The sequence below is a fragment of the Pristiophorus japonicus genome, unplaced genomic scaffold (genome assembly GCF_044704955.1).
Source record: "Pristiophorus japonicus isolate sPriJap1 unplaced genomic scaffold, sPriJap1.hap1 HAP1_SCAFFOLD_751, whole genome shotgun sequence".
Taxonomy (NCBI): Eukaryota; Metazoa; Chordata; class Chondrichthyes; family Pristiophoridae; genus Pristiophorus; species Pristiophorus japonicus.
The window spans coordinates 157,628-179,891 of record NW_027254668.1 but is presented as its reverse complement, the minus strand read 5'-3'; positions in this window follow the sequence as shown (position 1 = coordinate 179,891).

Sequence of the window (22,264 nt, the reverse complement as noted above, 5' to 3'; positions counted from 1 at the left end):
ATTGAGTTCACCTGTTTGGTTACATCAGCTCTTAATGTCACCATTTTATATTTACACCCAGGGCAAAACCAAGGACCACATTCTGCAGTAAAAGCCCACAGAGGTTCCTGTGCTCACTGTACTTTGTGCGTAACAGTTTTATATCAGTAACTATTAATACCTACTGCAAGGTAGCTTTGGACTTACTCTGATCCACATCAACATTTGTGTTTCCAGTGAGAACATTGGAGTCATTTTCCTGCACTTCCCATGTGTACAAATTCTGATTTTCTGCTCCCGATCTAACGATCAGATAAGACTTTGTTATTCAGATGGATCTCATCAGTGTTGTTCCTCCTGTCCTGCTGAGATAAGTCTCGTGGTTTCCAGTGAAGAGTGACTGTATCTGAGAGTCTGGAGATGGCACAACTGAGGGTGATGTCACTGCCCATTACAGGCCTCTGTGAATCTGTCTCAACTGTAGAAAAAGAAAGACTTGCATTTATATAGCACCTTTCACCACCACTGGGCATCTCAAAGTGCTTTACAGCCAATGAAGTATTTTTGGAGTGTAGTCACTGTTGTAATGAAACTGAAAACAGATAAATGACATGTAATATAGATTTCTATAAGCTTTCTGTACTATTGCATTCAAAATGTTCTTTTTAGAAGGTTCTATGCCAAAGATGCTCAGTCGTTGAGTTTATTCAAGACAGAGATCACTACATTTTTGACTATGAAGGTGATCAAAGTATATGGGGATAGTGGGGGAAGATGGAGTTGAGATTGAAAATTGGTCATTTTGTTGTTGAGTGGTGGAACTGGTTACGAAGGCTCGAATGGCCTACTGCTGCTTTCCGATAAATACTGACCGGCCGTGTTTAGTGCCGATTACCTACATTTCCCAGATCATGTTCATTTGTTCCCTTTGACCCCTTCACCTTCCTCACCTACATGCTGCTCCTTGACAACATCACCAAAGACTTTGGCCGTGATTTTGCTGACCTTTGCGGGTCTATGGCAGGCGACATTGGTGGCGTGTCCCAACCCCACTGCTGGCTCCATCCCGCTCTGTAAAAGGAATTTCCCTCCATGGGGCTTGTTAAGCCCGTCCAACGCGTTTCGCAGGTCAAATAGAGAAGCATGATGTTATTTGATGGCACGTCATCAGCCAGTTTCCTTAAAGGGACCGTGTACATATTTATTTGGACAGTTGTGCTGTGAGTGTTCTACAGCATTGAGGTGCTGCAAACACTGACAATGACTGCACAAAGGCTCAGGGCTGCACCCAGGCTCTCCCATGGCTCCCTTCACAGGCTTATGGAGGGAGTCATAGCACACCGGGAGGTACTTTTCCCATCCCATGGGTGGAAGACGTCTCCAGGAGATCAACCAGCCTGGATACACATTGCAGAGGAGGTCACAAGCAGGAATATGGTCAGCAGGAATTGGGTGCAGTGCCGCAGATGTTTCAATGATCTGAGTAGATCACAAAACGTTTGTACAAAGCCACACTCAGCCTCATCCTGCTGTGCCTCTCATCACATCCCCATCACTCTGCCTCGCCTTAGTGAGTTGCAGGGACTGGTGAGACATAAGAGTACCCCGTGCAATGCTGATGGGTGTGAAAGGAATGGCTTGGCCATTGTAGGGATGCTTTATGGAGCTGGTGTGGGGTGGTGCCAACCTGGTGCATCATGTGGCAGCCAGGGGGCACAGCATCAAGGGACATCAATCTGGCCATGGTGAGACCATCCCTGGCCTCCCAGGCAGCAATGTGCTTGGGTTCTGATGCCCTGTGTCCTGTGCAGAATGCGTTGATTGCTGTTGGTTGGTGTTGTTGGTGCTGATGGTGCTGCTGCTGTTGGGGATGATAGTGGTGGGATTCTGAGCACCAAGGTGAGAGAGTAGAAAGGACACCCATGCTGATGGAATAGATGGCAGGTGAAGTTGAAATGACAGAAGCAATCAGTTAATGGTGAGAGAGGTTCCAATGACGTGACACTCGATACAGAGTTTGCTACAAACATTTACATAAAGCTCAATCTGTCTCCAAATGCAATAAGCAACAGCTCCTGAGCTTGGAAAATGCACAGCTGTGAGGTTACACATTTAAAGCTGTCAGATAATCAGCTGTTTCAATGGACATTAATCTCCTGCCTCAGCTTAACAGACATAGAAATATAGAAAATAGGTGCAGGAGTAGGCATTCCGCACTTCGGGCCTGCACCACCATTCAATAAGATCATGGCTCAGTACCCCTTTGCTGCTTTCTCTCCATACCCCTTGAAACTTTTAGCTGTCAGGGCCATATCTAACTCCATCTTGAATATATCTAACGAACTGGCCTCAACAACTCTCTGCAGCAGGGAATTCCACAGGTTAACAACTCTCTGAGTGAAGAAGTTTCTCCTCATCTCGGTCCTAAATGGCCTACCCCTTATCCTTAGACTGTGACCCCTGGTTCTGGACTTCCCCAACATCGGGAACATTCTTCCTGCATCTAACCTGTCTAATCCCGTCAGAATTTTATATGTTTCTATGAGATCTCCTCTCATTCTTCTAAACTCCAGTGTATAAAGACCCAGTTGATCCAGTCTCTCCTCATATGTCAGTCCACCATCCGGGAATCAGTCTGGTGAACCTTCGCTGCACTCCCTCAATAGCAAGAACGTCCTTCCTCAAATTAGGAGACCAAAACTGAACACAATATTCCAGGTGAGGCCTCACCAAGGCCCTGTACAACTGCAATAAGACCTCCCTGCTCCTATACTCAAATCCCCTAGCTATGAAGGCCAACATACCATTTGCCTTCTTCACCGCCTGCTGTACCTGCATGCCCACTTTCAATGACTGATGTAACATGACACCCAGGTCTCGTTGCACCTCCCCTTTTCCTAATTTGCCACCATTTAGATAATATTCTGCCTTCATGTATTTGCCATCAAAATGGATAACCTCACTTTTATCCACATTATACTGCATCTGCCATGTATTTGCCCACTCACCTAACCTGTCCAAGTCACTCTGCAGCCTCATAGCGTCCTTCTCACAGCTCACACCGCCACCCAGTTTAGTGTCATCTGCAAACTTTGAGATATTGCACTCAATTCCTTCATCTAAATCATTGATGTATATTGTAAATAGCTGGGGTCCCAGCACTGAGCCCTGCGGCACTCCACTAGTCACTGCCTGACATTCTGAAAAGGACCCGTTTATCCCGACTCTCTGCTTCCTGTCTGCCAACCAGTTCTCTATCCACGTCAGTACATTGTCCCCAATATCATGTGCTTTAATTTTTCACACTAATCTCTTGTGTGGGACCTTGTCAAAAGCCTTTTGAAAGTCCAATACACCATATCCACTGGTTCTCCCTTGTCCACTCTACAAGTTACATCCTCAAAATATCTAGAAGATTTGTCAAGCATGATTTCCCTTTCATAAATCTATGCTGACTTGGACCGGTCCTGTCACTGCTTTCCAAATATGCTGTTATTTCATTTTTAATAATTGATTCCAATATTTTCCCCACTACAGATGTCAGGCTAACCGGTCTATAATTACCCATTTTCTCTCTCCCTCCTTTTTTAAAAAGTGGTGTTACATTAGCTACCCTCCAGTCCATAGGAACTGATCCAGCGTCGATAGACTGTTGAAAAATGGTCACCAATGCATCCACTATTTCTAGGGCCACTTCCTTAAGTACTCTGGGATGCAGACCATCAGGCCCCGGGGATTTATCGGACTTCAATCCCATCAATTTTCCTAACACCATTTCCTGACTAATAAGGATTTCCTTCAGTTCCTCCTTCTCACTCGACCCTCGGTCCCCTCGTACTTCTGGAAGGTTATTTGTGTCTTCCTTCGTGAAGACAGAACCAAAGTATTTGTTCAATTGGTCTGCAATTTCTTTGTTCCCCATTATAAATTCACCTGATTCTGACTGCAAGGGACCTACATTTGTCTTCACTAATCTTTTTCTCTTCACATATCTATAGAAGCTTTTGCAGTCAGTTTTTATGTTCCCAGCAAGCTTCCTCTCATACTCTATTTTCCCCTCCTCATTAAACCCTTTGTCCTGCTCTGCTGAATTCTAAATTTCTCCCAGTCCTCAGGTTTGCTGCTTTTTCTGGCCAATTTATAAACCTCTTCCTTGGATTTAACACTATCCTTAATTTCTCTTCTTAGCCACGGTTGAGTCAGCTTCCCCGTTTTATTTTTACTCCAGACAGGGATGTACAATTGCTGAAGTTCATCCATGTGATCTTTAAATGTTTGCCATTGCCTATCCACCGTCAACCCTTTAAGTATCATTCGCCAGTCTATTCTAGCCAATTCATGCCTCATACCATCGAAGTTACCTTTCATTAAGTTCGGGACGCTAGTTTCTGAATTAACTGTGTCATTCGCCATCTTAATAAAGAATTCTAACATATTATGGTCCCTCTTCCCCAAGGGGCCTCGCACAACATGATTGCTAATTAGTCCCTTCTCATTATACAGAGAAACATAGAAAATAGGTGCAGGAGTAGGCCATTCAGCCCTTCTAGCCTGCACCACCATTCAATGAGTTCATGGCTGAACATGCAACTTCAGTACCTCCTTCCTGCTTTCTCGCCATACCCCTTGATCCGCCCTAGTAGTAAGGACTTCATCTAACTCCTTTTTGAATATATTTAGTGAACTGGCCTCAACAACTTTCTGTGGTAGAGAATTCCACAGGTTCACCACTCTCTGGGTGAAGAAGTTTCTCCTCATCTCGGTCCTAAATGGCTTACCCCTTATCCTTAGATTGTGACCCCTGGTTCTGGACTTCCCAAAATTGGGAACATTCTTCCTGCATCTAACCTGTCTCAACCCATCAGAATTTTAAACGTTTCTATGAGATCCCCTCTCATTCGTCTGAACTCCTGTGAATACAAGCCCAGTTGATCCAGTCTTTCTTGATATGTCAGTCCCACCATCCCGGGAATCAGTCTGGTGAACCTTCGCTGCAGTCTAATTGGTTCCTCGACATATTGGTCTCGAAAATCATCCCTAATACACTCCAGGAAATCCTCCTCCACCATATTGCTACCAGTTTAGTTAGCCCAATCTATATGTAAATTAAAGTCGCCCATGATAACTGCTGTACCTTTATTGCACGCATCCCTGATTTCTTGTTTGATGCTGTCCCCAACCTCACTACTACTGTTTGGTGGTCTGTACACAACTCCCACTAGCGTTTTCTGCCCTTTGGTATTCCGTAGCTCCACCCATACAGATTCCACATCATCCAAGCTAATGTCCCTCCTTACTATTGCATTAATTTCCTCTTTAACCAGCAACGCTACACCACCTTCTTTTCCTTTCTGTTTATCCTTCCTGAATGTTGAATACCCCTGGATGTTGAGTTCCCAGCCTTGGTCACCCTGGATCCATGGCTCCGTAATCCCACTTATATCATGTTCTTTAATCGCTGCCTGCGCAGTTAATTCATCAACCTTACTCCAAATACTCCTCACATTGATGCACAGAAAATTCAGGCTTTTCTTTCTAACACACTTTGTCCCTTTGGACCTTTGCTGTAATGTGGTCCTTTTTGATTTTTGCCGTAGATTTCTCTGCCCTCCACTTTTACTTTTCTTCTTTCTATCTTTTCTTCTGCCCCCATTCTACTTCCCTCTGTCTCCCCCAGCAGTGAGGACCCAGTGATCCCCCAGCAGTGAGGACCCAGTGATCCCCGAGCAGGGAGGACCCAGTGATCCCCGAGCAGTGAGGACCCAGTGATCCCTGAGCAGTGAGGACCCAGTGATCCCCCAGCAGTGAGGACCCAGTGATCCCCCAGCAGTGAGGACCCAGTGATCCCCGAGCAGTGAGGACCCAGTGATCCCCGAGCAGTGAGGACCCAGTGATCCCCCAGCAGTGAGGACCCAGTGATCCCCGAGCAGTGAGGACCCAGTGATCCCCGAGCAGTGAGGACCCAGTGATCCCCGAGCAGTGAGGACCCAGTGATCCCCCAGCAGTGAGGACCCAGTGACCCCCGAGCAGTGAGGACCCAGTGATCCCCTAGCAGTGAGGACCCAGTGATCCCCGAGCAGTGAGGACCCAGTGATCCCCTAGCAGTGAGGACCCAGTGATCCCCTAGCAGTGAGGACCCAGTGATCCCCAAGGACCCAGTGATCCCCGAGCAGTGAGGTCCCAGTGATCCCCGAGCAGTGAGGACCCAGTGATCCCCGAGCAGTGAGGACCCAGTGATCCCGAGCAGTGAGGACACAGTGATCCCCGAGGACACAGTGATCCCCGAGCAGTGAGGACCCAGTGATCCCCGAGCAGTGAGGACCCAGTGATCCCCCAGCAGTGAGGACCCAGTGATCCCCCAGCAGTGAGGACCCAGTGATCCCTGAGGACCCAGTGATCCCCGAGGACCCAGTGATCCCCCAGCAGTGAGGACCCAGTGATCCCCGAGCAGTGAGGACCCAGTGATCCCCGAGGACCCAGTGATCCCCGAGCAGTGAGGACCCAGTGATCCCCGAGGACCCAGTGATCCCCGAGGACCCAGTGATCCCCCAGCAGTGAGGACCCAGTGATCCTCGAGCAGTGAGGACCCAGTGATCCCCGAGGACCCAGTGATCCCCCAGCAGTGAGGACCCAGTGATCCCCGAGGACCCAGTGATCCCCCAGCAGTGAGGACACAGTGATCCCCCAGCAGTGAGGACCCAGTGATCCCCGAGGACCCAGTGATCCCCGAGGACCCAGTGATCCCCCAGCAGTGAGGACCCCATGGGCAAACACTTAAAATCAAAAGATGAGCTGAAATGTATTGTTAATGATTTAAAAGAAGATGATAATGTCCTGAATTCGATGGCCCACTGCTGCGTGTTGGGTCTGCTGAGTGCTGAGTGATGGTTTCACTTTGCCACCTGACCTGCCATTGATCGCCTTCGCTGACCCCACTGAAAATTCCAACCATTGCATCAGATACCACGTGTGTATTCACCATACTCAGCTCTCCCACTCCACCATCTCGCTCAACCTCCACCGCCTCTGTGCTATCACATCGATCATCTAATATCTAGTCTTGGATGAGCAATAATTTCCTCCAGTTAATTATTTGGAAGACCAAAGCCATTGTCCTCGGCCCTCGCCACGAATCCCATACCATCAGCACCAGCTCCATCCTCCTGCATGGCCGTTGTCTCAGGAATTTTCGGAGGATGGATGACAAATTTACAAACAAATGGTCACGATCAAAATTACTCGCCCTTCGTGTATCCACTATTTCTAATGCGCAGAGGATTTTTCCCCACCGGGCTGTGTTTAAAGAGAGATTCATTCTGGGCTGTGTGATCGAACTGGAGGATCATGACATCATCCCAACATTTGGTTCAGAATATTTTTGGAATTACTCACAAATAATCATATTATTCAACCCTTTCCAATCCTGGTCCTACTTACCTTTGACCCCAAATACTTCATACTGTTTCAGGATTTGCTTACTGGGCTGTGTCTGAGTCCAGGTGAACAATCCCGCAAGTTCAACGGTGGGATTTGTGATTCTCAGATTAAGGGTACCCCAGTCCTCACAGATCCTCTGAGAAATATCTGGTATATTATTGCACTCAGTGCTCCATTGTATGGCCCAACGCTGACCTTCTCTGTGGAAAGTTCCCAATTGCTTTGTAACTTGTTGCCCTGAGTGTGGTCTCCATTCCCAGACAATGGAGCCATTCCCAGGAGTGTCTGGCTCTTTCAATACAGAGATACCTTCCTGATGGAAAAAATAAATATAATTCCGGCTTTCTGCAAGAAAAGAGAACAAACATTATACAATCAGATAGAAACTTTCCAATCGGCTCTGATTATTTTCAGTAAGTTCTGGTTCTGGGTCAGAAGTGATACAGCACTCACACACCAGAGTAATATAGTGTATAACTGAAAGAGCAAAACTCACTTTCCTGTAGATACACTTAGTATTCTCAGCCACCAACCATTTAAAAAAAAAACTATATTTATATCGCACTTTTCATGAATAAAACATTCCAAGACACTTTCAAAAGAATGGAAAAGTGCATAAAAGAATTTAAAAGAGAACAACAATTTGAATTTGTGTCGCACCATTTACATGTTCAGACGTCCCAAGGTGCTTCACAGGAGCATTATTAAATAGAATTTAAACCGAGTAGTTTAAGGAGATATTAGGACAGGTGAGCAAAAGCTTGGTCAAAGAGCTAGGTTTTAAGGAGTGTCTCAAAGGAGCAGAAATAGGTCGAGAGGCGAGAGGTTTAAGGAGGGAATTCCAGAGTTTAAGGCCGAGGCACAAGAGGCCAGAATTGGAGGAGAGCACAGATTTCAGAGGGTTACAACAAGCAATGATGTGTGAGTAGGTCGACTGAATTATCAACAAATGGGGTTGGAGAAGGTTTTAAAGCAGCACAAAGAAATGAAGAGGTGGAGAGATTCTGTGGTATTTTCAGACAGTGTCTGAAGGCTCTCCCACCACTGGTAGTGATGGGTTTGATGGATGTAGTGGAGCGGGAGAGCTGGGAGTCCTCAACATACGTATGGCAGTGACCCTGTGCATGATGTCACTGAGCAACAGCATGTAGATAAGGAAAAATATATTTAGAAACAACCAGCACACTTTTAAAACATAGTCTATTATTTTGCTTTTCCACAGGTATCTTGGGCCCAAAATTCATCATCCTTTTTTGGGGGTAACACTTTTTTGGAGCTAACTTAATTTAAGGCGATTTTGTTAGTTTCGCCAATGGAAGAACGCCTTAATCGATGACAGCCATTTTTTAGGTACCATTTTTCTGACATCACTTGGGGTCAAATCCACCCATAACGTCATTTTTGCCCATTTTTTGCGAGTTTTGCTAATAAGGCTTTTTCTAAGGACAGCGCTAAGGACCACTTTTTAAAAGCTTGCCTTACTAAGTCGGAGTCCGATGGAAATCGGTGTTATCAGGGGGACATCGGCCATTACCCCCAGGGCTGAAGATTGATTTGTTGTGTTGATCTGTATTTATTATGTTCTTATTGAATGTAGTGATGCAATATTATCTTTGATTTACTTCATTATAAAAGAAAGTTTTTTATTTTTAGGACTTAATATTGACTGTGATAAAACACGGACACTTCAAAATCATTCTGTAAGTAGCTGATGAAGCCAGTTGTGCTACATCATCGTGTTGATACAGTTTCATTCTTCCTAAACCTATTCACATCTCAACAGGGACTGAAGGCAACCGATTCCTCCAGCAGCTCCGCCAGGGATAGGGGCAGGAGAGGTGGGCCCTGGGATAGGGGCAGGAGAGGTGGGCCCTGAGATAGGGGCAGGAGAGGTGGGCCCAGGGATAGGGGCAGGAGAGGTGGGCCCAGGGATAGGGGCGGGAGAGGTGGGCCCAGGGATAGGGGCAGGAGAGGTGGGCCCTGGGATATGGGCAGGAGAGGTGGGCCCTGGGATAAGGGCAGGAGAGGTGGGCCCAGGGATAGGGGCGGGAGAGATGGGCCCAGTGATAGGGGCAGGAGAGGTGGGCCCAGGGATAGGGGCGGGAGAGGTGGGCCCTGGGATAGGGGCAGGAGAGGTGGGCCCAAGGATAGGGGCAGGAGAGGTGGGCCCTGGTATAGGGGCGACAGAGGTGGGCCCAGGGATAGGGGCAGGAGAGGTGGGCCCAGGGATAGGGGCGGGAGAGGTGGGCCCTGGGATAGGGGCAGGAGAGGTGGGCCCTGGGATAGGGGCAGGAGAGGTGGGCCCAGGGATAGGGGCAGGAGAGGTGGGCCCAGGGATAGGGGCGGGAGAGGTGGGCCCAGGGATAGAGGCGGGAGAGGTGGGCCCAGGGATAGGGGCGGGAGAGGTGGGCCCTGGGATAGGGGCAGGAGAGGTGGGCCCAGGGATAGGGGCTGGAGAGGTGGGCCCAGGGAGAGGGGCGGGAGAGGTGGGCCCAGGGATAGGGGCAGGTGAGGTGGGCCCTGGGATAGGGGCAGGAGAGGTGGGCCCAGGGATAGGGGCTGGAGAGGTGGGCCCTGGGATAGGGGCAGGAGAGATGGGCCCAGGGATAGGGGCAGGAGAGGTGGGCCCAGGGATAGGGGCGGGAGAGGTGGGCCCAGGGATAGAGGCGGGAGAGGTGGGCCCAGGGATAGGGGCGGGAGAGGTGGGCCCAGGGAGAGGGGCGGGAGAGGTGGGCCCAGGGATAGGGGCAGGAGAGGTGGGCCCAGGGATAGGGGCAGGAGAGGTAGGCCCAGGGATAGGGGCAGGAGAGGTAGGCCCAAGGATAGGGGCGGGAGAGGTGAGCCCTGGGATAGAGGCGGGAGAGGTGAACCATTGGTCGGGGATAGGGGCGGGAGAGGTGGGCCCTGGGATAGAGGCGGGAGAGGTGGGCCCTGGGATAGAGGCGGGAGAGGTGAGCCATTGGTCAGGGATAGGGGCGGGAGAGGTGGGCCCTGGGATAGAGGCGGGAGAGGTGGGCCCTGGGATAGAGGCAGGAGAGGTGGGCCCAGGGAGAGGGGCAGGAGAGGTGGGCCCTGGGATAGAGGCGGGAGAGGTGGGCCCTGGGATAGAGGCGGGAGAGGTGGGCCCAGGGATAGGGGCAGGAGAGGTAGGCCATTGGTCAGGGATAGGGGCGGGAGAGGTAGGCCATTGGTCAGGGATAGGGGCAGGAGAGGTGGGCCCTGGGATAGGGGCAGGAGAGGTGGGCCCTGGGATAGGGGCAGGAGAGGTGGGCCCAGGAATAGGGGCAGGAGAGGTGGGCCCTGGGATAGGGGCGGGAGAGGTGAGCCCAGGGATAGGGGCAGGAGAGGTGGGCCCAGGGATAGGGGCAGGAGAGATAGGCCCAGGGATAGGGGCAGGAGAGGTAGGCCCAAGGATAGGGGCGGGAGAGGTGAGCCCTGGGATAGAGGCGGGAGAGGTGAGCCATTGGTCAGGGATAGGGGCGGGAGAGGTGGGCCCTGGGATAGAGGCGGGAGAGGTGAGCCATTGGTCAGGGATAGGGGCGGGAGAGGTGGTCCCTGGGATAGAGGCGGGAGAGGTGGGCCCTGGGATAGAGGCAGGAGAGGTGGGCCCAGGGAGAGGGGCGGGAGAGGTGGGCCCTGGGATAGAGGCGGGAGAGGTGGGCCCTGGGTTAGAGGCGGGAGAGGTGGGCCCAGGGAGAGGGGCGGGAGAGGTGGGCCCTGGGATAGAGGCGGGAGAGGTGGGCCCAGGGATAGGGGCAGGAGAGGTGGGCCCAGGGATAGGGACGGGAGAGGTGGGCCCAGGGATAGGGGCGGGAGAGGTGGGCCCAGGGATAGGGGCAGGAGAGGTGGGTCCAGGGATAGGGGCAGGAGAGGTGGGCCCTGGGATAGGGGCGGGAGAGGTGAGCCCAGGGATAGGGGCAGGAGAGGTGGGCCCAGGGATAGGGGCAGGAGAGGTGGGCCGAGGGATAGGGACGGGAGAGGTGGGCCCAGGGATAGGGGCGGGAGAGGTGGGCCCTGGGATAGGGGCAGGAGAGGTGGGCTCAGGGATAGGGGCAGGAGAGGTGGGCCCAGGGATAGGGGCGAGAGAGGTGAGCCCAGGGATAGGGGCAGGAGAGGTGGGCCCAGGGATAGGGGCGGGAGAGGTGGACCCAGGGATAGAGGCGGGATAGGTGGGCCCAGGGATAGGGGCGGGAGAGGTGGGCCCAGGGAGAGGGGCGGGAGAGGTAGGCCCAGGGATAGGGGCAGGAGAGGTGGGCCCAGGGATCGGGGCAGGAGAGGTAGGCCCAGGGATAGGGGCAGGAGAGGTGGGCCCTGGGATAGAGGCGGGAGAGGTGAGCCATTGGTCAGGGATAGGGGCGGGAGAGGTAGGCCATTGGTCAGGGATAGGGGCAGGAGAGGTGGGCCCTGGGATAGGGGCAGGAGAGGTGGGCCCAGGGATAGGGGAGGGAGAGGTGGGCCCAGGGATAGGGGAGGGAGAGGTGGGCCCAGGGATAGGGGCGGGAGAGGTGGGCTCAGGGATAGGGGCAGGAGAGGTGGGCCCTGGGATAGAGGCAGGAGAGGTGGGCCCAGGGATAGGGGCAGGAGAGGTGGGCCCAGGGATAGGGGCGGGAGAGGTGGGCCCTGGGATAGAGGCGGGAGAGGTGAGCCATTGGTCAGGGATAGGGGCGGGAGAGGTGGGCCCTGGGATAGAGGCGGGAGAGGTGGGCCCTGGGATAGAGGCAGGAGAGGTGGGCCCAGGGAGAGGGGCAGGAGAGGTGGGCCCTGGGATAGAGGCGGGAGAGGTGGGCCCTGGGATAGAGGCGGGAGAGGTGGGCCCAGGGATAGGGGCAGGAGAGGTAGGCCATTGGTCAGGGATAGGGGCGGGAGAGGTAGGCCATTGGTCAGGGATAGGGGCAGGAGAGGTGGGCCCTGGGATAGGGGCAGGAGAGGTGGGCCCTGGGATAGGGGCAGGAGAGGTGGGCCCAGGGATAGGGGCAGGAGAGGTGGGCCCTGGGATAGGGGCGGGAGAGGTGAGCCCAGGGATAGGGGCAGGAGAGGTGGGCCCAGGGATAGGGGCAGGAGAGATAGGCCCAAGGATAGGGGCGGGAGAGGTGAGCCCTGGGATAGAGGCGGGAGAGGTGAGCCATTGGTCAGGGATAGGGGCGGGAGAGGTGGGCCCTGGGATAGAGGCGGGAGAGGTGAGCCATTGGTCAGGGATAGGGGCGGGAGAGGTGGGCCCTGGGATAGAGGCGGGAGAGGTGGGCCCTGGGATAGAGGCAGGAGAGGTGGGCCCAGGGAGAGGGGCGGGAGAGGTGGGCCCTGGGATAGAGGCGGGAGAGGTGGGCCCTGGGTTAGAGGCGGGAGAGGTGGGCCCAGGGAGAGGGGCGGGAGAGGTGGGCCCTGGGATAGAGGCGGGAGAGGTGGGCCCAGGGATAGGGGCAGGAGAGGTGGGCCCAGGGATAGGGACGGGAGAGGTGGGCCCAGGGATAGGGGCGGGAGAGGTGGGCCCTGGGATAGGGGCAGGAGAGGTGGGTCCAGGGATAGGGGCAGGAGAGGTGGGCCCTGGGATAGGGGCGGGAGAGGTGAGCCCAGGGATAGGGGCAGGAGAGGTGGGCCCAGGGATAGGGGCGGGAGAGGTGGGCCCAGGGATAGAGGAGGGATAGGTGGGCCCAGGGATAGGGGCGGGAGAGGTGGGCCCAGGGAGAGGGGCGGGAGAGGTGGGCCCAGGGATAGGGGCAGGAGAGGTGGGCCCAGGGATAGGGGCAGGAGAGGTGGGCCGAGGGATAGGGACGGGAGAGGTGGGCCCAGGGATAGGGGCGGGAGAGGTGGGCCCTGGGATAGGGGCAGGAGAGGTGGGCTCAGGGATAGGGGCAGGAGAGGTGGGCCCAGGGATAGGGGCGAGAGAGGTGAGCCCAGGGATAGGGGCAGGAGAGGTGGGCCCAGGGATAGGGGCGGGAGAGGTGGACCCAGGGATAGAGGCGGGATAGGTGGGCCCAGGGATAGGGGCGGGAGAGGTGGGCCCAGGGAGAGGGGCGGGAGAGGTAGGCCCAGGGATAGGGGCAGGAGAGGTGGGCCCAGGGATCGGGGCAGGAGAGGTAGGCCCAGGGATAGGGGCAGGAGAGGTGGGCCCTGGGATAGAGGCGGGAGAGGTGAGCCATTGGTCAGGGATAGGGGCGGGAGAGGTAGGCCATTGGTCAGGGATAGGGGCAGGAGAGGTGGGCCCTGGGATAGGGGCAGGAGAGGTGGGCCCAGGGATAGGGGAGGGAGAGGTGGGCCCAGGGATAGGGGAGGGAGAGGTGGGCCCAGGGATAGGGGCGGGAGAGGTGGGCCCAGGGATAGGGGCAGGAGAGGTGGGCCCTGGGATAGAGGCAGGAGAGGTGGGCCCAGGGATAGGGGCAGGAGAGGTGGGCCCAGGGATAGGGGCGGGAGAGGTGGGCCCAGGGATAGGGGCGGGAGAGGTGGGCCCAGGTATAGGGGCAGGAGAGGTGGGCCATTGGTCAGGGATAGGGGTGGGAGAGGTAGGCCATTGGTCAGGGATAGGGGCAGGAGAGGTGGGCCCTGGGATAGGGGCAGGAGAGGTGGGCCCAGGGATAGGGGCGGGAGAGGTGGGCCCAGGAAGAAGTGGGCCCAGGGATAGGGGCGGGAGAGGTGGGCCCAGGGATAGGTGTGGGAGAGGTGGGCCCAGGGATAGGGGCGGGAGAGGTGGGCCATTGGTCAGGGATAGGGGCGGGAGAGGTAGCCCATTGGTCAGGGATAGGGGCAGGAGAGGTGGGCCCTGGGATAGGGGCAGGAGAGGTGGGACCTGGGATTGGGGCAGGAGAGGTGGGCCCAGGGATAGGGGCAGGAGAGGTGGGCCCTGGGATAGGGGCGGGAGAGGTGAGCCCAGGGATAGGGGCAGGAGAGGTGGGCCCAGGGATAGGGGCGGGAGAGGTGGGCCCAGGGATAGAGGCGGGAGAGGTTGGCCCAGGGATAGGGGCGGGAGAGGTGGGCCCAGGGAGAGGGGCGGGAGAGGTGGGCCCAGGGATAGGGGCAGGAGAGGTGGGCCCAGGGATAGGGGCAGGAGAGGTAGGCCCAGGGATAGGGGCAGGAGAGGTAGGCCCAAGGATAGGGGCAGGAGAGGTGAGACCTGTGATAGAGGCGGGAGAGGTGAGCCATTGGTCGGGGATAGGGGCGGGAGAGGTGGGCCCTGGGATAGAGGCGGGAGAGGTGGGCCCTGGGATAGAGGCGGGAGAGGTGAGCAATTGGTCAGGGATAGGGGCGGGAGAGGTGGGCCCTGGGATTGAGGCGGGAGAGGTGGGCCCTGGGATAGAGGCAGGAGAGGTGGGCCCAGGGAGAGGGGCGGGAGAGGTGGGCCCTGGGATAGAGGCGGGAGAGGTGGGCCCTGGGATAGAGGCGGGAGAGGTGGGCCCAGGGAGAGGGGCGGGAGAGGTGGGCCCTGGGATAGGGGCGGGAGATGTGGGCGCAGGGAGAGGGGCGGGAAAGGTGGGCCCAGGGATAGGGGCAGGAGAGGTGGGCCCTGGGATAGGGGCAGGAGAGGTGGGCCCAGGGATAGGGGCGGGAGATGTGGGCGCAGGGAGAGGGGCGGGAAAGGTGGGCCCAGGGATAGGGGTGGGAGAGGTGGGCCCAGGGATAGGGACGGGAGAGGTGGGCCCAGGGATAGGGGCGGGAGAGGTGGGCCCTGGGATAGGGGCAGGAGAGGTGGGCCCAGGGATAGGGGCAGGAGAGGTGGGCCCTGGGATAGGGGCGGGAGAGGTGAGCCCAGGGATCGGGGCAGGAGAGGTGGGCCCAGGGATAGGGGCGGGAGAGGTGGGCCCAGGGATAGAGGAGGGATAGGTGGGCCCAGGGATAGGGGCGGGAGAGGTGGGCCCAGGGAGAGGGGCAGGAGAGGTGGGCCCAGGGATAGGGGCAGGAGAGGTGGGCCCAGGGATAGGGACGGGAGAGGTGGGCCCAGGGATAGGGGCGGGAGAGGTGGGCCCTGGGATAGGGGCAGGAGAGGTGGGCCCAGGGATAGGGGCAGGAGAGGTGGGCCCTGGGATAGGGGCAGGAGAGGTGAGCCCAGGGATAGGGGCAGGAGAGGTGGGCCCAGGGATAGGGGCGGGAGAGGTGGGCCCAGGGATAGGGGCAGGAGAGGTGGGCCCAGGGATAGGGACGGGAGAGGTGGGCCCAGGGATAGGGGCGGGAGAGGTGGGCCCTGGGATAGGGGCAGGAGAGGTGGGCCCTGGGATAGGGGCAGGAGAGGTGAGCCCAGGGATAGGGGCAGGAGAGGTGGGCCCAGGGATAGGGGCGGGAGAGGTGGGCCCAGGGATAGAGGCGGGATAGGTGGGCCCAGGGATAGGGGCGGGAGAGGTGGGCCCAGGGAGAGGGGCGGGAGAGGTGGGCCCAGGGATAGGGGCAGGAGAGGTGGGCCCAGGGATAGGGGCAGGAGAGGTAGGCCCAGGGATAGGGGCAGGAGAGGTAGGCCCAAGGATAGGGGCGAGAGAGGTGAGCCCTGGGATAGAGGCGGGAGAGGTGGGCCCAGGAATAGGAGCGGTAGAGGTGGGCCCAGGGAGAGGGGCGGGAGAGGTGGGCCCAGGGATAGGGGCAGGAGAGTTGGGCCCTGGGATAGGGGCAGGAGAGGTGGGCCCAGGGATAGGGGCAGGAGAGGTGGGCCCTGGGATAGAGGCAGGAGAGGTGGGCCCAGGGATAGGGGCAGGAGAGGTGGGCCCAGGGATAGGGGCGGGAGAGGTGGGCCCAGGGATAGGGGCGGGAGAGGTGGGCCCAGGTATAGGGGCAGGAGTGGTGGGCCATTGGTCAGGGATAGGGGTGGGAGAGGTAGGCCATTGGTCAGGGATAGGGGCAGGAGAGGTGGGCCCTGGGATAGGGGCAGGAGAGGTGGGCCCAGGGATAGGGGCGGGAGAGGTGGGCCCAGGAAGAAGTGGGCCCAGGGATAGGGGCGGGAGAGGTGGGCCCAGGGATAGGTGTGGGAGAGGTGGGCCCAGGGATAGGGGCGGGAGAGGTGGGCCATTGGTCAGGGATAGGGGCGGGAGAGGTAGCCCATTGGTCAGGGATAGGGGCAGGAGAGGTGGGCCCTGGGATAGGGGCAGGAGAGGTGGGACCTGGGATTGGGGCAGGAGAGGTGGGCCCAGGGATACGGGCGGGAGAGGTGGGCCCAGGGATAGAGGCGGGAGAGGTGGGCCCAGGGATAGGGGCGGGAGAGGTGGGCCCTGGGAGAGGGGCGGGAGAGGTGGGCCCAGGGAGAGGGGAGGGAGAGGTGGGCCCAGGGAGAGGGGCGGGAGAGGTGGGCCCAGGGAGAGGGGCGGGAGAGGTGGGCCCAGGGATAGGGGCAGGAGAGGTGGGCCCAGGGATAGGGGCAGGAGAGGTGGGCCCAGGGATAAGGGCAGGAGAGGTAGGCCCAAGGATAGGGGCGGGAGAGGTGGGCCCTGGGATAGGGGCGGGAGAGGTGGGCCCTGGGATAGGGGCGGGAGAGGTGGGCCCTGGGATAGAGGCGGGAGAGGTGGACCCAGGGAGAGGGGCGGGAGAGGTGGGCCCTGGGATAGAGGCAGGAGAGGTGGGCCCAGGGAGAGGGGCGGGAGAGGTGGGCCCTGGGATGGAGGCGGGAGAGGTGGGCCCTGGGATAGAGGCAGGAGAGGTGGGGCCTGGGATAGAGGCGGGAGAGGTGGGCCCAGGGAGAGGGGCGGGAGAGGTGGGCCCTGGGATAGAGGCGGGAGAGGTGGGCCCAGGGATAGGGGCGGGAGAGGTGGTCCCAGGGATAAGGGGCGGGAGAGGTGGGCCATTGGTCAGGGATAGGGGCGGGAGAGGTGGGCCCTGGGATAGGGGCGGGAGAGGTGGGCCCAGGGATAGGGGCGGGAGAGGTGGGCCCTGGGATAGGGGCGGGAGAGGTGGTCCCAGGGATAGGGGCGGGAGAGGTGGGCCCTTGGTGAGGGATAGGGGCGGGAGCGGTGAGCCCAGGGATAGGGGCGGGAGAGGTGGGCCATTGGTCAGGGATAGGGGAGGGAGAGGTGGGCCCAGGGATAGGGGCGGGAGAGGTGGGCCCAGGGATAGGGGCGGGAGAGGTGGGCCCTGGGATAGGGGCGGGAGAGGTGTGCCCTTGGTCAGGGATAGGGGCGGGAGAGGTGTGCCCTGGGATAGGGGCGGGAGAGGTGGACCCAGGGATAGGGGCAGGAGAGGTGGGCCCAGGGATAGGGGCGGGAGAGGTGGGCCCTGGGATAGGGGCGGGAGAGGTGGGCCCTGGGATAGGGACGGGAGAGGTGGGCCCTGGGATAGGGGCGGGAGAGGTGTGCCCTTGGTGAGGGATAGGGGCGGGAGAGGTGTGCCCTGGGATAGGGGCGGGAGAGGTGGACCCAGGGATAGGGGCGGGTGAGGTGGACCCTGGGATAGGTGCGGGAGAATAGCCCAGGGATAGGGCGGGAGAGGTGGGCCCTGGGATAGGGACGGGAGAGGTGGGCCCAGGGAGAGATGGGCCCAGGGATAGGGGCGGGAGAGGTGGGCCCAGGGATAGGGGCGGGAGAGGTGGGCCATTGGTCAGGGATAGTGGCGGGAGAGGAGGGCCCTGGGATAGGGGAGGGAGAGGTGGGCCCAGGGATAGGGGCGGGAGAGGTGGGCCCTGGGATAGGGGCGGGAGAGGTGTGCCCTTGGTCAGGGATAGGGGCGGGAGAGGTGTGCCCTGGGATAGGGGCGGGAGAGGTGGACCCAGGGATAGGGGCAGGAGAGGTGGGCCCAGGGATAGGGGCGGGAGAGGTGGGCCCTGGGATAGGGGCGGGAGAGGTGGGCCCTGGGATAGGGACGGGAGAGTTGGGCCCTGGGATAGGGGCGGGAGAGGTGTGCCCTTGGTGAGGGATAGGGGCGGGAGAGGTGTGCCCTGGGATAGGGGCGGGAGAGGTGGACCCAGGGATAGGGGCGGGTGAGGTGGACCCTGGGATAGGTGCGGGAGAATAGCCCAGGGATAGGGCGGGAGAGGTGGGCCCTGGGATAGGGACGGGAGAGGTGGGCCCAGGGAGAGATGGGCCCAGGGATAGGGGCGGGAGAGGTGGGCCCAGGGATAGGGGCGGGAGAGGTGGGCCATTGGTCAGGGATAGTGGCGGGAGAGGAGGGCCCTGGGATAGGGGAGGGAGAGGTGGGCCCAGGGATAGGTGCGGGAGAGGTAGGCCCAGGGATAGGGGCGAGAGAGGTGGGCCCAGGGATAGGGGCGGGAGAGGTGGGCCCAGGGATAGTGGCGGGAGAGGTGGGCCCAGGGATAGGGGCGGGAGAGGTGGGCCCAGGGATAGGGGCGGGAGAGGTGGGCCCAGGGATAGGGGCGGGAGAGGTGTGCCCAGGGATAGGGACGGGAGAGGTGGGCCCAGGGAGAGATGGGCCCAGGGATAGGGGCGGGAGAGGTAGGCCCAGGGATAGGGATGGGAGAGGTAGGCCCAGGGATAGGGACGGGAGAGGTGGGCCCAGGGAGAGATGGGCCCAGGGATAGGGGCGGGAGAGGTGTGCCCAGGGATAGGGACGGGAGAGGTGGGCCCAGGGAGAGGTGGGCCCAGGGATAGGGGCGGGAGAGGTGGGCCCAGGGATAGGGGCGGGAGAGGTGGGCCCAGGGATAGGGCGGGAGAGGTGGGCCCAGGGATAGGGGCGGGAGAGGTGGGCCCAGGGATAGGGGCGGGAGAGGTGGGCCCAGGGATAGGGGCGGGAGAGGTGGGCCCAGGGATAGGGGCGGGAGAGGTGGGCCCAGGGATAGGGGCGGGAGAGGTGGGCCCAGGGATAGGGGCGGGAGAGGTGGGCCCAGGGATAGGGGAGGGAAGGTGGGCCATTTGCGAGCTGTCGGCAGAGTTTGGCGGCCCGGACGGGGAATTCACGTTTCAGCATCTAAACACTCCCAGGGCAGGTACACACAGGTTAGATACAGAGTAGAGCTCCATTAACACAATTATATAAAAGCATCCCTCAGCTTCCCGGAGAGAGACAGCTCATTCCCTCCCATTGTGCCTCGTGTTACCCTGGAAAACCAAATGCTTGACCATGCATAGAACGGGCCTCATTTTTATGGCAAAAAAATTAGCTGCATCCAAAAATACGGAGCTCTTTCTGTGCTGCACTAAAATAAAAAATAATTTTGGCAAAACTTCAGCCTTATTTTTTGGCGTTATTTCAGACTAAAAAGGCGGCCATTAATCAGAAATAACACCACAGACGACAATGCGGAATTTTGGGCCCCGAGTCTGTTGATGTAACCAGGACAGAGGAAAGATCCAGAACTTTCGGTGGACTTCCTTCCCCTCCATTTAGTGAGGATCACATTGTGGACCATTTCCTGACATGGCCCTGTGACCGAATATCCCGAACACTCCCGGGTCAGGCTGGCCCACTGTAAACTCTCCTCCTCCAACACACACTGCCTCTCCAAACCTCCCTTCCCACAACCTCCATTGTGATCATTGGTAACTAATGCTTGGGGCCAGATATCGGTCTTTTGGTGACAGCGATATTTCTTCGGCATTTTTCACCAAAATTACCACTAATTACACCATTATTTTTTAAAGGCCTAAAATTGGCAAAACAATTCCCCAAGCGGTAAAAGTTGGTGTTGCAGGAGGATTTGTGGCAGAAACCACAGGCCTTGCCAAATTTAGTCTGAGGCCGATTACTGCCCTGGGAGGGAGGGAAACACAAACAATAAAATCACTAAAAACAAAAAATAAAAAACCACAAAACATTCGCAAGACCCTTAACTCAGTAAGCGCTGCAAAAAATTTAAAAATGAAAATGTTAATTTATCTTTTTTGCAGGTCTTCATAATTACTGTTTGTGGGGCTGCAGATTTTTCTCGGGTGTTTATTGCTCCCAGAATACGGGTGCACCGAACGGCCAATTTAAAGGGACAGTACCTTTTACTGTTGCACGATGGCGGTCCGCTTTTCAGCGGCATTCCAAATCCGGCAAACAAGATTTTGACCAATTTACCTGATCACCTTCTTCCGCCAAAAACAGCGAAATATCACAAAAAAAATGGGCGCAAGGCTGGCCTATGTTCAGCTCAAAGAGTTCATGGATGTTTTGTCCAAAATCAATGCAGCCTCTGCCTCCTCTGTTCCCTCCTCTCCCCCATCTTACACACTGTTTAGTGATCCTAGGAGTAGATGAGGAAGACATTTGCTGATCGCCCAAGGGTTGCTAAGGTAAGTGAGCTCACAATTTGCCTCCTTTTACAATCTTCCAACACAGACTATCAGCACTTCACTGCAAGCTTGATGGTGAACCAAGCTGGGGAAATGCACAGCTCTCTGGCAACTGTTCACCCACTTTCCAAATACACATAAACACTGAACAACCGAGCATGCTGCCAAAACAAGGCAGTAATCTCTGGATTGCTACCAGTGCCACGTGCTAATCAGAGCAGAGGGAGCAGGATAGTTAGAATAAATACGTGGCTTGAGCAGTGGTGCAAGAGGGAGGGATTCAAATTCCTGGGACATTGGAACCAGTTCTGGGAGAAGTGGGACCTGGACAAAAGGGACGGTCTGCACTTGGGCAGGACTGGAACTGATGTCCTGGGGGTAACATTTGCTAATGCAGTTCGGGAGTGTTTAAACTAATATGGCAGGGGGATGGGAACCTATGCAGCGAGACAGGGTGAAGTAATATGGAGTCAGAAACAGATGGTAGAAAGGTAAAAAGCAATAGTGGAAGGCCGAGTAAACAAAGGCAAGAAACAAAAAGGGCCACACTGCATCATAATTCTAAAAGGACAAAGGGTGTTAAAAAAACAAGCCTGAAGGCTTTGTGTCTTAATGCAAGGAGTATCAGTAATAAAGTGGATGAATTAACTGTGCAAATAGATGTTAACAGATATGATGTGATTGGGATTACAGAGACGTGGCTCCAGGATGATCAGGGCTGGGAACTCAACATCCAGGGGTACTCAACATTCAGGAAGGATAGAATAAAAGGAAAAGGAGGTGGGGTAGCATTGCTGGTTAAAGAGGAGATTAATGCAATAGCTAGGAAGGACATTAGCTTGGATGATGTGGAATCTATATGGGTAGAGCTGCAGAACACCAAAGGGCAAAAAACGTTAGTGGGAGTTGTGTACAGATCTCCAAACAGTAGTAGTGATGTTGGGGAGGGCAGGAGAGAGAAAACAGGGAATTATAGACCGGTCAGCCTGACCTCAGTAGTGGGTAAAATGATGGAATCAATTATTAAGGATGTCATAGCAGCGCATTTGGAAAGAGGTGACATGATAGGTCCAAGTCAGCATGGATTTGTGAAAGGGAAATCATGCTTGACAAATCTTCTGGAATTTTTTGAGGATGTTTCCAGTAAAGTGGACAAAGGAGAACCAGTTGATGTGGTATATTTGGACTTTCAGAAGGCTTTCGACAAGGTCCCACACAAGAGATTAATGTGCAAAGTTAAAGCACATGGGATTGGGGGTAGTGTGCTGACGTGGATTGAGAACTGGTTGTCAGACAGGAAGCAAAGAGTAGGAGTAAACGGGTACTTTTCAGAATGGCAGGCAGTGACTAGTGGAGTACCGCAAGGTTCTGTGCTGGGGCCCCAGCTGTTTACATTGTACATTAATGATTTAGACGAGGGGATTAAATGCAGTATCTCCAAATTTGCGGATGATACTAAGTTGGGTGGCAGTGTGAGCTGCGAGGAGGATGCTATTAGGCTGCAGAGTGACTTGGATAGGTTAGGTGAGTGGGCAAATGCATGGCAGATGAAGTATAATGTGGATAAATGTGAGGTTATCCACTTTGGTGGTAAAAACAGAGAGACAGACTATTATCTGAATGGTGACAGATTAGGAAAAGGGAAGGTGCAACGAGACCTGGGTGTCATGGTACATCAGTCATTGAAGGTTGGCATGCAGGTACAGCAGGCGGTT